The 10484-nt window shown below is 53.2% G+C and overlaps 2 long non-coding RNA genes across 5 annotated transcripts; both read right to left on the bottom strand.

Moving 5' to 3' along the window:
• Positions 1-1263: 1263 nt before the first annotated feature.
• LOC116799636 lies at positions 1264-1739 on the bottom strand. The gene is made up of 3 exons (XR_004361093.1): positions 1646-1739; positions 1474-1535; positions 1264-1380 (listed from the first exon to the last, which is right to left on the bottom strand). It is a non-coding gene; the product is annotated as an uncharacterized LOC116799636 (long non-coding RNA).
• Positions 1740-6643: 4904 nt separating this feature from the next.
• LOC116799635 lies at positions 6644-7934 on the bottom strand. 4 transcript variants are annotated; one of them, XR_004361091.1, is made up of 3 exons: positions 7857-7934; positions 7391-7516; positions 6644-6854 (listed from the first exon to the last, which is right to left on the bottom strand). It is a non-coding gene; the product is annotated as an uncharacterized LOC116799635 (long non-coding RNA). The 4 variants fall into 4 exon arrangements; XR_004361089.1 differs by having other exon boundaries at positions 7797-7892; XR_004361092.1 differs by lacking the exon at positions 7857-7934 and adding an exon at positions 7828-7851.
• Between the last annotated feature and the right edge of the window lie 2550 nt (positions 7935-10484).

Here is a 10484-nt window from a genome sequence, read left to right on the forward strand (position 1 = left end):
TGTGGCTCTCATCTTCTGGGATACCTGAGTGAGCGGGAGACAAAATTAGAGGGCATCTCTAAAGCTGCAGTGGATCCCCGCTCCTCCTGCTGCCTCCCCAATTCACCTAGAAGGCTCCTCTCTCTTCAGCTGCTCCCAAGACCGCCCCTACAAATGAAATGAGGAAATGCTCAAACACTCAGCTCTCAAACATTTAGGGATGGCTCACAAGGAAAGCCAAAAACCTCTAAACCCTAGACACTGTTTGTTACTCTACCTAGCTATGACTCTATACACCCAAGCAGGGCTGTATAGAGCAAGACAATCCTGCTCACAGACTTTACAGCCATTGGCTCAACTGTCTAAGGGAACTGACATGTTGATGTCAGACTGAGCAGTATTCTGTCTACCCACTGATCCACGTAGCAGGGCAAAGCAGTTCCAGGCTGACCCCAAGTGAGACACCCCACACCTGTGACGACACACACCACGTGACACAATTAAGAGACAAAGGACACAAAACACGGACGAGACAAAGGACGTGACACAGACCCCAACTGCTCTGCCCTGCACACGTGAATCCAATGAGAAAAAGTAAGCCCTTCCTTTGATGCGTCCAAATAACCTGTTCCAGGATACCCCTTGCACCGGACTAATTTCAAAAATCCCTCCAGGCGAGGCACATACTTGCCCCGACTCCCAACCCCTCTCTGGGTCTTTGCCCTGCACTTATCTTTCCGACAGCCGGGGATGCAAAGCCATCTTTCAGGCACAGGAGGGGCACCTGGGCTGGCTCAGAGGTTCCTGCCATCCTCAGACTACTAGGAGTCAACTGCGAGAAAGAAAACCAGACACCATATCGGAGCAGTGTGGCACGTGGCCCCAGCCCCCATGATCCCTCTACTCACTGTCACCGAGGCAGATCCTCGGGGCGCTGGCTCTGACCGCAGTCAGACACTGTGGCTCTCATCTTCTGGGATACCTGAGTGAGCGGGAGACAAAATTAGAGGGCATCTCTAAAGCTGCAGTGGATCCCCGCTCCTCCTGCTGCCTCCCCAACTCACCTAGAAGGTTCATCTGCTCCCAAAGCTTAGCCAGATGGCACCTGCAATCAAAAAAGCTCAATGCTTCATTGCTGATCCTTTTAATAATCGGAGATTACCTACAAGGACAGCTCGAGAGGACCAAACCGTATTCGTCACCTCATTGTGAGTTGGCTTCAGCCCTGTGAGGGTGCGTACGTCTCCTGCAAAAAAAACCCAGAGGCAAATCTGAGTACTGAGATACTGTCCAAGAGTATGCTGCTCCCGTGGCAGTTTCTGTCTGACACCCCTTGACCGTGACCTCTTACAGGCAGGGTCCCCCTCACGTTGGACTGCACATTAGATGTCGGTGCATTGCCTGTAAAACAAAAAACCAAGTATGTATGCAGATTCACCACAAGTACCCTGCCTACAAAAGAGCATCTAGTTTTGTCCTGCAGTCACTGCTCACCTTGCTCACCGGGCTCACCTTCCCTCTGGTGCCTATCATCTGCTGGGCAGAGGGCTCCGCATCTTAAAAAAAAACCCCAAACCACAAAACTAAGCCACCAAACCATCCAAATGATCAAGTAAACCTAGGGCCAAAAGTCATGTCTTGGCTCTGACCTCACATGAGAACCCACCTTCTGACTGTGCTCCTCCAGCCTCTTCTTTTTATCTCTGCTTTACATCCAGTCTCTCTGACACTGCAAAGAAATGAGTTACCAAAGTCAGCCATATAAATGGAGGGACTTTAACTGCTGTGCAATTCTAACTTCTCTTTAGACAAGCCATTTGGGGTCTGAAGACAACCTGCGCAAACAAACACTGACCTAACTTAAAGGCCCTGCCGTACCGCTCCCATCGTCTCCAGAAAAGCCCACCCTCGTGACTGCACACACGCTGGGAGGCAGGGGCTGCCTCCCAGAGGACCGGAGAACTGCTGCCCTGAATGGCTAAGCCTATCACAGGTTACCTGTCAAGTCTCTTTCATACTCCACCTATCCTCAAGTCTACACTGCAGGACAGAGCAGTTCCAGGTCAAACACAAACTCCAGTGACACATTTCCAGACAAGTGCTGTGGTGCAACAATTGTGAATTGTGATTGTGAATTCTAAGACACAAAACACAGACTGGACAAAGGACACGACACAGACCTGAACGACTCTGCCCTGCACATTCTACTCCAGTGATGAAAAGTAAACTGCTCCTCCTATGTGTGCCAAGGGCCTCTTAGGGTAGACCCTTTCCCCTATGCTAATTTGAAAATCCCTCCCTCCTAACCATAAAACTGGACCCAGCTCTCATCCCCTCTCCAGGTGATAGTCCTCCACTTATCTTTCCCATAGGTGGGGGTGTGAATCCATCTTCGATGGGAAGGAAGGACGCCCAGCTGGCTCAGAGGGTCCTGCGATCACTGACTCCGTCGGCTTCGAGAAAGAAAATCGAAACTGACGCAAGAGTTCGGCAGCACATGGGCGATAACCCCGCAATTGGCTACTCACTGTCCCCTAAGCTGTGAGGTTCTCGGGTCACTGGCTCCGACTCGAGTCATAGGTTGCTGCCGTCACCATGTACCTGGGTGAGTTAGTAAAAAAAGTTACGTGGTGTTTCTGAAACACCCAGCACCTCCTCGCTACCTCCCCAACTCAACCTGAATGCTCCTCCATTGCCAAAGGCAGGCTGGATGCCACCAGCAACTGGAAGAGGTTGAGTCTTAATTGATGACCCTCACAGTACTAGGAGATTACTCACATGGACAGCTGAAGACCATCAAACCTGATTGGCAGGTGGCTCCAGCCCTCTGAGACTGCATACCTTCTCTGCAAAGTAAAAAAAACCAAAAGCAAAAGTACATACTGAGATACTGCCTGAAAGGATGGCTTTCCTGTGGGAGCTCCTACCTACCTCTCCTCGACAGTGACCTCTTACCGACAGGGTCCCTGAAGCATTGGACTATCTGTTAGAAGGTGGCAGAACCCCTGGAAAACACAAGAAACAAAGCATGTGCACAGATTCACCACAACACCTGTAGAAGACCATCTAGTTCTGTCCTGGAGTCAATGCTCACCTTGCTCACAGGTACTCACCTGGATCACCTCCCCTCCGGTGCCTATAGCCTCCTGTGCTGAGGGCTCTGCATCTGAAAACAAAGAAAAACCAAACCAAACCAAGAAAATCCTTAACGCAGCGAGTAAACGTGGAGCCAAAAGCCACATCTTTGTGCTGATGTCAGGTGACGACCCACCTTCTTGCTCTGCTCCTCTGGCCTCTGTTCTGTTCAACTCTGCTTTACACCCTGTCCCTCTGACATGGTAAAGAAACCCTAACCAAAGTCACCCAGATAGATGGGGAGAGCTGAAAGAGTCTCTCTTCTCTTCAGGCAAACCACCCAGGGTCACTGCCTGCAGCCAAAGACTGCAGCTGTAATCGTGCAGAATATCTGGGTGAACGAAAGGAAAACTTAAGTAGCACATCTGTTTCTTTTTTTGTTTTCGCAAGAAATTTTTGGCTAAAGGTTTTCACAATTCTTTATGGAAAGTCAAGAGAAAAAATTACAGCCCCTAAGTTGCAGACTTAATGGTTAAATTACATTACTTCTCATTAATAATCATTCACAGAAACAAACGAATACGAGACAATCTTCAAAGCGCATGGATGCAACTTGTATCTCCCCCGCAAACCCCTGTTCTCCTGACTGAACATTCCTGACTACTCTTACTGAGAACACTGCAGAACCCTTGCCTCAAGCAGCTTAGCATTTCAGCATGCTAATGATACATGGTAAGGAACCTATTCCACTGATTTCTGAGTCTACATATTGGGTAAAGCAGTTCAAGACTACATCACACTTCCTAAACATGAGCTTTTGTACAGAGGAGGACATGGACCAATGCTCTGGAAAGTTGTGCCCTTCCCCTTCTCTCCGCTGACAATAACCACACAAGGCACTAGCTAAGGCTCAAAGGGGGCTTGTCCCAGTCAAAGTGACTCAATGAAAGATAAGCCGGGGGAAAAACACTGGTAAAAGCCCCAGACAGCAGGGCATTCTCTTGCTTCCAAGGCAGGACCAATTATCTCTCTAGGAAAAGGGAAAGAGGCAAGGGTTCATCAAGCAATGCACAACTTAGCAAGTCAGTTTAACAAATACCATCAGGTTTTGAGCACAGAGGAAATAAAACTCACTGTTTTTAATAGCAAAAATATCGGTGGAAATTACTGGCTTGTTACAGCAGTGAGCTTCCTACAGCCTCTCATACTTACAAATTTATCAGAAGTAGCAGTTTCAGGTGCCTTCCTTTGGAGACCAGCCCCAAAGTAGAAACTCCTTTTGACTGCTCCTGGGAGAGCCTACTGGAACTTTGGGTTCTCAGCAAAGTGATCCCCTCCCCTGAGTCCTGGCTCCCCTGCCCAAGCACCTCCAATGCTTATATTCCACCTCACTCTCTGTTTTGCATATTCATATCAATAAGAGAAACCTCTAAGCTCTTCCTCCCGCCCGAGCTGCATCTTCCCTGCACCCCCACATTCCCCCACCTGTTCACATGCACTGCTGCCCTCTCCTGCACTGCCTCTTGGCACAGAGCTCACCTCTTGGCACCTTCCTTGAGCCATGATCCATCTCCAGACACACACAGGGGCTTCCTGCAGCTGCTGCAAGATGCTCTCACCATCACTGCCTGAGAGACTCCCCTGGAATGGGCTGCTCCCCTGCAAAAGCTCCGGACATAAAGTGTTCCCAGATGATCACCCAGCGGGGCCTCCCCCTCATCATCCTCACTGGCCACACCTGGGGCTGCCCCGCATGGGAGGTGAGGGCACGTGGAGCCACAGGCACGTGGAGTCACAGGCCAGGGGGAGGGAGACGAGCTAGAGGGGGCGGAGCCAGGCACCTCCTTTTCGGGGACGACTGCAGTACTCCGTGTTCATCAGCAGGTGGCAGCAGTGGTTTAAATCCCAGCCCAGATCTCAGACTTCCTGTGTTACACTGAGACACAAAAAACCCTCCAAATACACCGTTTCTATTTCCGTCATATTCAGCATATTTTCTCATACTTTCACGCCCTTTCTTGGTTTTTTACATATAAAACTTATATTTATATTTTCCAACCCTATATATCTATATTCAGAATTTCTTATACTATAAGATCCTATATATAATGCAGTTGTTACAAGGTTCTATTTTGAAATCAATTTATACATAAAGTAGTATTTTTTTCAATATATAGAAAAATGAGAAATGTTAGTCTTCAGGCATTTCTGGAAGGACCCTGCATAAGTCCCCTCACTTCCCCTCAACCTCACCTGTATGAGGATGTTGCCTTGCCTCCGCTCAGGCTCTACTCAGCCACACTCCCTCTCATTTACTGCGCTCCAGTCAGTGCCAGATGTCTCAGCCCTACCCTCCGACACTGCTGCAGGGAGATCAGCCCACGAAGCTTTAGGACGTGGCTGTACGGGCATCAGAATATGTGCTAACAGACCCACCTCGAACCGAATCCACAGCACCCACACCCCAACCTCTGTGCACCTCAGTCTGTAAGGACAACCTTTGCAAAGGGGTCTTGGGAATTAACACTGGACACAGCACACAGTTAAAGAGTGCTGAATGCAGGCACTGGTGGCCCCGGAGCTGCTCAGCAAGGCAAGACTGACACTCTGCTCCTGATAAGTTCAGTGTCCCTAGACACTATTGTGTTAAGGACTGAGGAAGCTGGACCTGTGTCTGACCAGGACAGGTGCAAACCAAATGCTGGGGACTGGAACATACCTTGCACTCCTGCAGCTCACACAGTTATATTCAAGAGAAAACAGCCAATTGTACCATCACCGCTCATTTCTTAATCCCAATCCCACACTTCTTTGGCACTTGGAGCACCACTTTTAGAACCCAACTACAGCCCATTAGAGAGCTCCATGTCTAGCAGGGACAGGTACCCCTGAGATACTCTCAGGAATGCCTGAATCCATTGCAGGGACCTTGCTTTGAGCTCCCCAGGGCCGGGCACCCCGAGGATCTCCCCAAATAATCCTTTCGGTGCGCGCTGGAGTCCTCGGGGTGCCCCAGCCCGGGGGGCACCAACAGCACTGTCCCTCCAGGGGGCCCAATTTGGTCCCAAGCTTTCAGTGGACAGCCCAAAAGGGATTTCAAGAGTCCTTCTTTGGAACCCACCAATGTGTACAGGTAGGAAGCCACAAGAAGGCCTCATTTCTAAAGGCAGGGGGATCTTGCCTGTGTCCCAGAGCGGTCCGGGGATCTGAGGCCCTTCCCGAGAAAATCTCGGTGCCGGCGTGAAGGCCCAGAGATCCCTTGGAGCCACGGGAGAGCAGGCAGAGTCCCTCCTGGGGGGGTAATTTTCCTGCCTGAAATCAGCTCTTCAAAGAAGCCTCTAAGACTCAGCTGGTGAGCTTTAGAAGCCAGGTATTCCTATACACCGTGAGATATTTTAAGGCTTTACTGACTGAAAAGCATAAAGCTTTTATCATGGACACCTGACCTCCCACAGACAGCTCCTTTTCCCTTTCAGTACAAAATTATTTTCATGGAATCACTCAATAGGAAGTGCCCAGGAACTCCAGACTGTGCTTTTCAGAACAGAAAATGAACAGAAGAAAGGAGTTTTGCACAAGTGTAACATACTCCAGAACAGACCTGACTTTAGTTCTACCCTTTGTGTTCAAATATTCCATAGAAAAGCTCCAGCAGGAGAGCTGGCACATTCCCAAGAGTATCCTGGAAGTCCCTTTTACAAGGGCTGTAGGAAAATCACAGTTGTATGAGTCCCTTGTGCCTGCAGATGCCTGGGGATCCTCTCCATCTGCCTTGTGCTCTCTCAACAGCAGAAAGGGTGCTGAGACAGGAGGAAGGAAACCTTTAGCATAAAGCTGGGAAGGAATCTAAAGCTTCCTTTCTTGGGAGCTTTGTGAAGTCTACAGACGAGAAAGGGAAAATTTGCATTTCCTTTGGTACAGATGTCAACAGAGGCTGAGACTTTTTGCCTTTTTCAGACAACTGTGCCCTTTTTGGCTCCCTGGTAGCTCCAATGGCACCAGAACCCCCTTCCTGCACACGCAAGGCACCCACACACCTTTTCTCCAGCCCACACATGGCCAACATTTCCTCACCCTGGACATCCCAAGGGGAGTATTTTTGCTAGAGAGCACAGTAACCCCCCTGTCCTTGCAAGCTGCCTCCTTGCAAAAAAGGAATAATTTTTCCTGGACACTTCCCCCACAGCCAAGGTCTTTTAAACCTGCTGTAATGCCACCAAAACTGCTCAGGATCCCTCCCAGCTTCTGCCTGTCCTTGCATTTAAAGGCATGGGCATATTCTATCTTCCAACAGCAAACCCCAGCTCCTCACTGGGAGTATAAGCCCTGCTCTTACCTGGACAGACTCCCGGGCTCGGCACAGCTGTGGGTCATGGAGCAGCTTCCCAAGGCCGTTCTCTCTCCGAGCAGAAAGCACAACTCGCCTCCACTCTGCCAGCACCAGGGGAAACCACAAGCGAGGCTGGAAATTGACACAGAACGAGCAAAAAGCATTAACGCAGCACAAAAAAACCAAGTTAAAGTAGTCTTTGCCTCATAACCCTGCACGGGGAAAGGGTTTGGAATTCCAAAGCAAAACCCGAGACACCCAGAGAGCACCAGCCCCGCAGGCCCGCCACGGCTCCCCCCGGGGCACCCGGCAGGGAACGGGCTTACCCGGCCCCCGCTGCCCAGCACAACACGCACCTAAACGCCCCCCCAGCTCCCCCAGTCCGTAAACCCAGCGGACAAGGTGCTCTCACCTCGGCAGCCCGGGCAGCAGCGGGGCCGCACCCTCAGCCCTCACACACAACCGGCCACACTTGCCCCGCCGGCCCTTCTATAGCGCGGGCCGGCAGCGCTGCCCAATCAGCACTCGAGTGCCTCCGCCCAATCCCAGCCCGCCTGTCCCTGCGGCCCCGCCCCGCTCGCCCCAGCAGCTCAGCCCGGCCCCGCCCCTCGGTGCGGCCCCGCCCCCCGTTCCCTCCGCGCGGCTCCCACCGCCGCCGCAGCCCCGGCAACGCTGCTGGGGCCGGGAGAAGGCGGGTGGGAGCTCCGCGGTCACGGCCCGGCCGGGAGCTCTCCCGGGACAAGGGGAGCGAGGCGGGGAGCGGGGACAGCGGCGTTCTTGGGGCCGGGCAGGGCGGGGCCGGGCGGCGGGCCTGGGGGGGTCTAGGGGCGGGGCCGGCGCGAGCCGGGGGACGGGCCTGGGCGGGCCGAGGGGCGGGGCCGGCGCGATCCCGCGGCGCTTCGCTCTGGGCTTTGGGGTTGTTTCGGGCTGGTTTTGGGTGCGGGTTTTGAGGGACTCCGCACACCCTCCCCTGGCCACAGCCCCGCCGCATCTCCCTGCACTCCCCGCACCCCTTGATCAGCTCCGCGGGGATTTGTGCCTCCTCTGAAGGTGGCAAATGTCTGCAAAGCGAGTCGGGAAGCCAGAGAGCTGCAGCCCCCGGGCCCCGCCGCGGCTTCCCCGCCCTCACCCGGCACCTCCCGCCCGTCCCGCCCCGCAGCGCCGCTCCCGCTGCCGCCCTCGAACACAAGGAACAAACCCCTTGCCCCCAGCACAGGTCGGTCCCTCCCCGGCAGCCTCGGCAGCGCCGGGAGCGGCCGCAGCCCCCGACGACGGGCGGGGCGCGCCAGGAGGGGCCGCGCGGGGCGGGGGCGGGTCCCGCGCCTGCGACCCCGCCGGGAAGGGACCCCCGGGCCGGCCCCGTCCGGCCCCGCCGCTGGCCCTGCTCGGCCACCGCCCCTCGCCTCGCCCACAGTTTTAACATTAGAGAGCCAAGATTTAATCCAGAGCACCGCAAACTCCCAAGTGCAGGGGATTTCCATAGACTTGTTATTTTTCTCTTTTTAATGACCACGTTGCTAAAGTCAGGGAAATACAGTCAGCATTCCCTAAGCACCATCACTTCTACATCCACCTGCGATCAGGGGCCGATGGGCAGCAGCCTGCCTTGGACTGGCTGCAGGGATGGTGTGAAGGCCACTGTTCCCCAGGTTTGAAGGACTCTGGCCATGATTCCCGGCCCGTGGACAGAAAGCTCAGAGCACACGGGAACTCCAGCCAGCTACAGGCAGATGTTACTCCGTCCCAGTTTGCCGGGGGTGGGGACGAAGGTGCCCTTCCCTGTTCGGAAGTGGAAGTCGTCCCCTGTGCAGAGCCCGCTCTGATCCTAGGCCTCGTGGGAGCCAATTCCCTTGTCCCAGCCCATTTCCTGCAGAGAAGAAAGGGAAAGATTGCACATAAGGGAGACATTCTTCCCTGGGAGGGTGGGGAGGTGGCCTGGCACAGAGAAGCTGTGGCTGCCCCATCCCTGCAAGTGGCCAAGGTCAGGCTGGATGTCTATTAGAAGGTGTCCCTGCCTGTGGCAGGGGGTGGAAGGAGATGATCCCTGAGATCCTTTCCAACCCAAACCACTCCAGGATCCCAGGATGATTCCATGCTCTCTCTCTGCATTTATTTGGCATCATTTCCTCTCAAAAACAACATCTCCAATTTAGTTGATTGCTAAAGCCATCATTTTAAAATCATTCCGGGAATCAAAAGGGACTGGAAAACACACAGAAATCATTCCTACACCCACCAAATCATTAGGAATTGGAACCCGATTCCCTCATCTCTCTCCTTGTTTTTCTTGGCTGGAAAACCTGATGATCCCCACTGGTTATTTTTAGGTTGGTTTTCTTCCACAGCTCCTTTCTCCCGGCTGAAACCTCCTGGCATATTCAGGGCTTATCTGGAGGGAAGCCCCTCTGAGGTATTTCCTCTCATGGCAATTGTGGGATGAAGAAGTAAAAAAAGCACGTCAAGAGTTCCTTCTACCTCCTTCCTTCGCAAACACCCTCCCAGTTTGTCCTTGGCAGCTCCATCCCCCCAGCACCCGCATCCAACGCTTCGGCTCCACAGGGAAAGGGACAGCACGTGCAGAAGCAAGTTCAGTGCTGTGCAGGGGTTCCCTGGGGAACAGCACTTCAGTGGTTTAGTCCATGGCCTTTCCTGCTGCCCTCCCTCCTGGAGGCAGAGGATGACCCGTCCATTGCTCTCTCCCTTGTTTCTCCCACACTCACAGACCCAGGTCCTGCTCTTTTGGCCCCGCTTTTCTTAGCAGACCCGGCATCATTTTCCAGGGTCCCCAGGAAACTTCTGCACTTGACCCATTGCTAAGTGCAGAGCACAGGGCAAGGGAAGGACAAATTTCTCGGCACCCACCACCTGGAATTTTCCTTCTCCGCAGCACGCTCCCGTTCCCGCTGTCTCTGGAGGTGCCCGCATGAGTCTTCCTTGTCCCAGCCCTGCCAAACTGACACACGCACAGGAGAAATAACAGGTCTTGCTTGCACAATTCCCGACCCGAACCCCTGCCTGTCCTGCCAAGAGCTGAGGGAAATCTGACGGAATATTAATAAACCACCTTTGTTAAGAGCAGTCATCAGCCCGGTCCTTCAGG

Source organism: Chiroxiphia lanceolata, chromosome 29 (assembly GCF_009829145.1).
Source record: "Chiroxiphia lanceolata isolate bChiLan1 chromosome 29, bChiLan1.pri, whole genome shotgun sequence".
Lineage (NCBI taxonomy): Eukaryota > Metazoa > Chordata > Aves > Passeriformes > Pipridae > Chiroxiphia > Chiroxiphia lanceolata.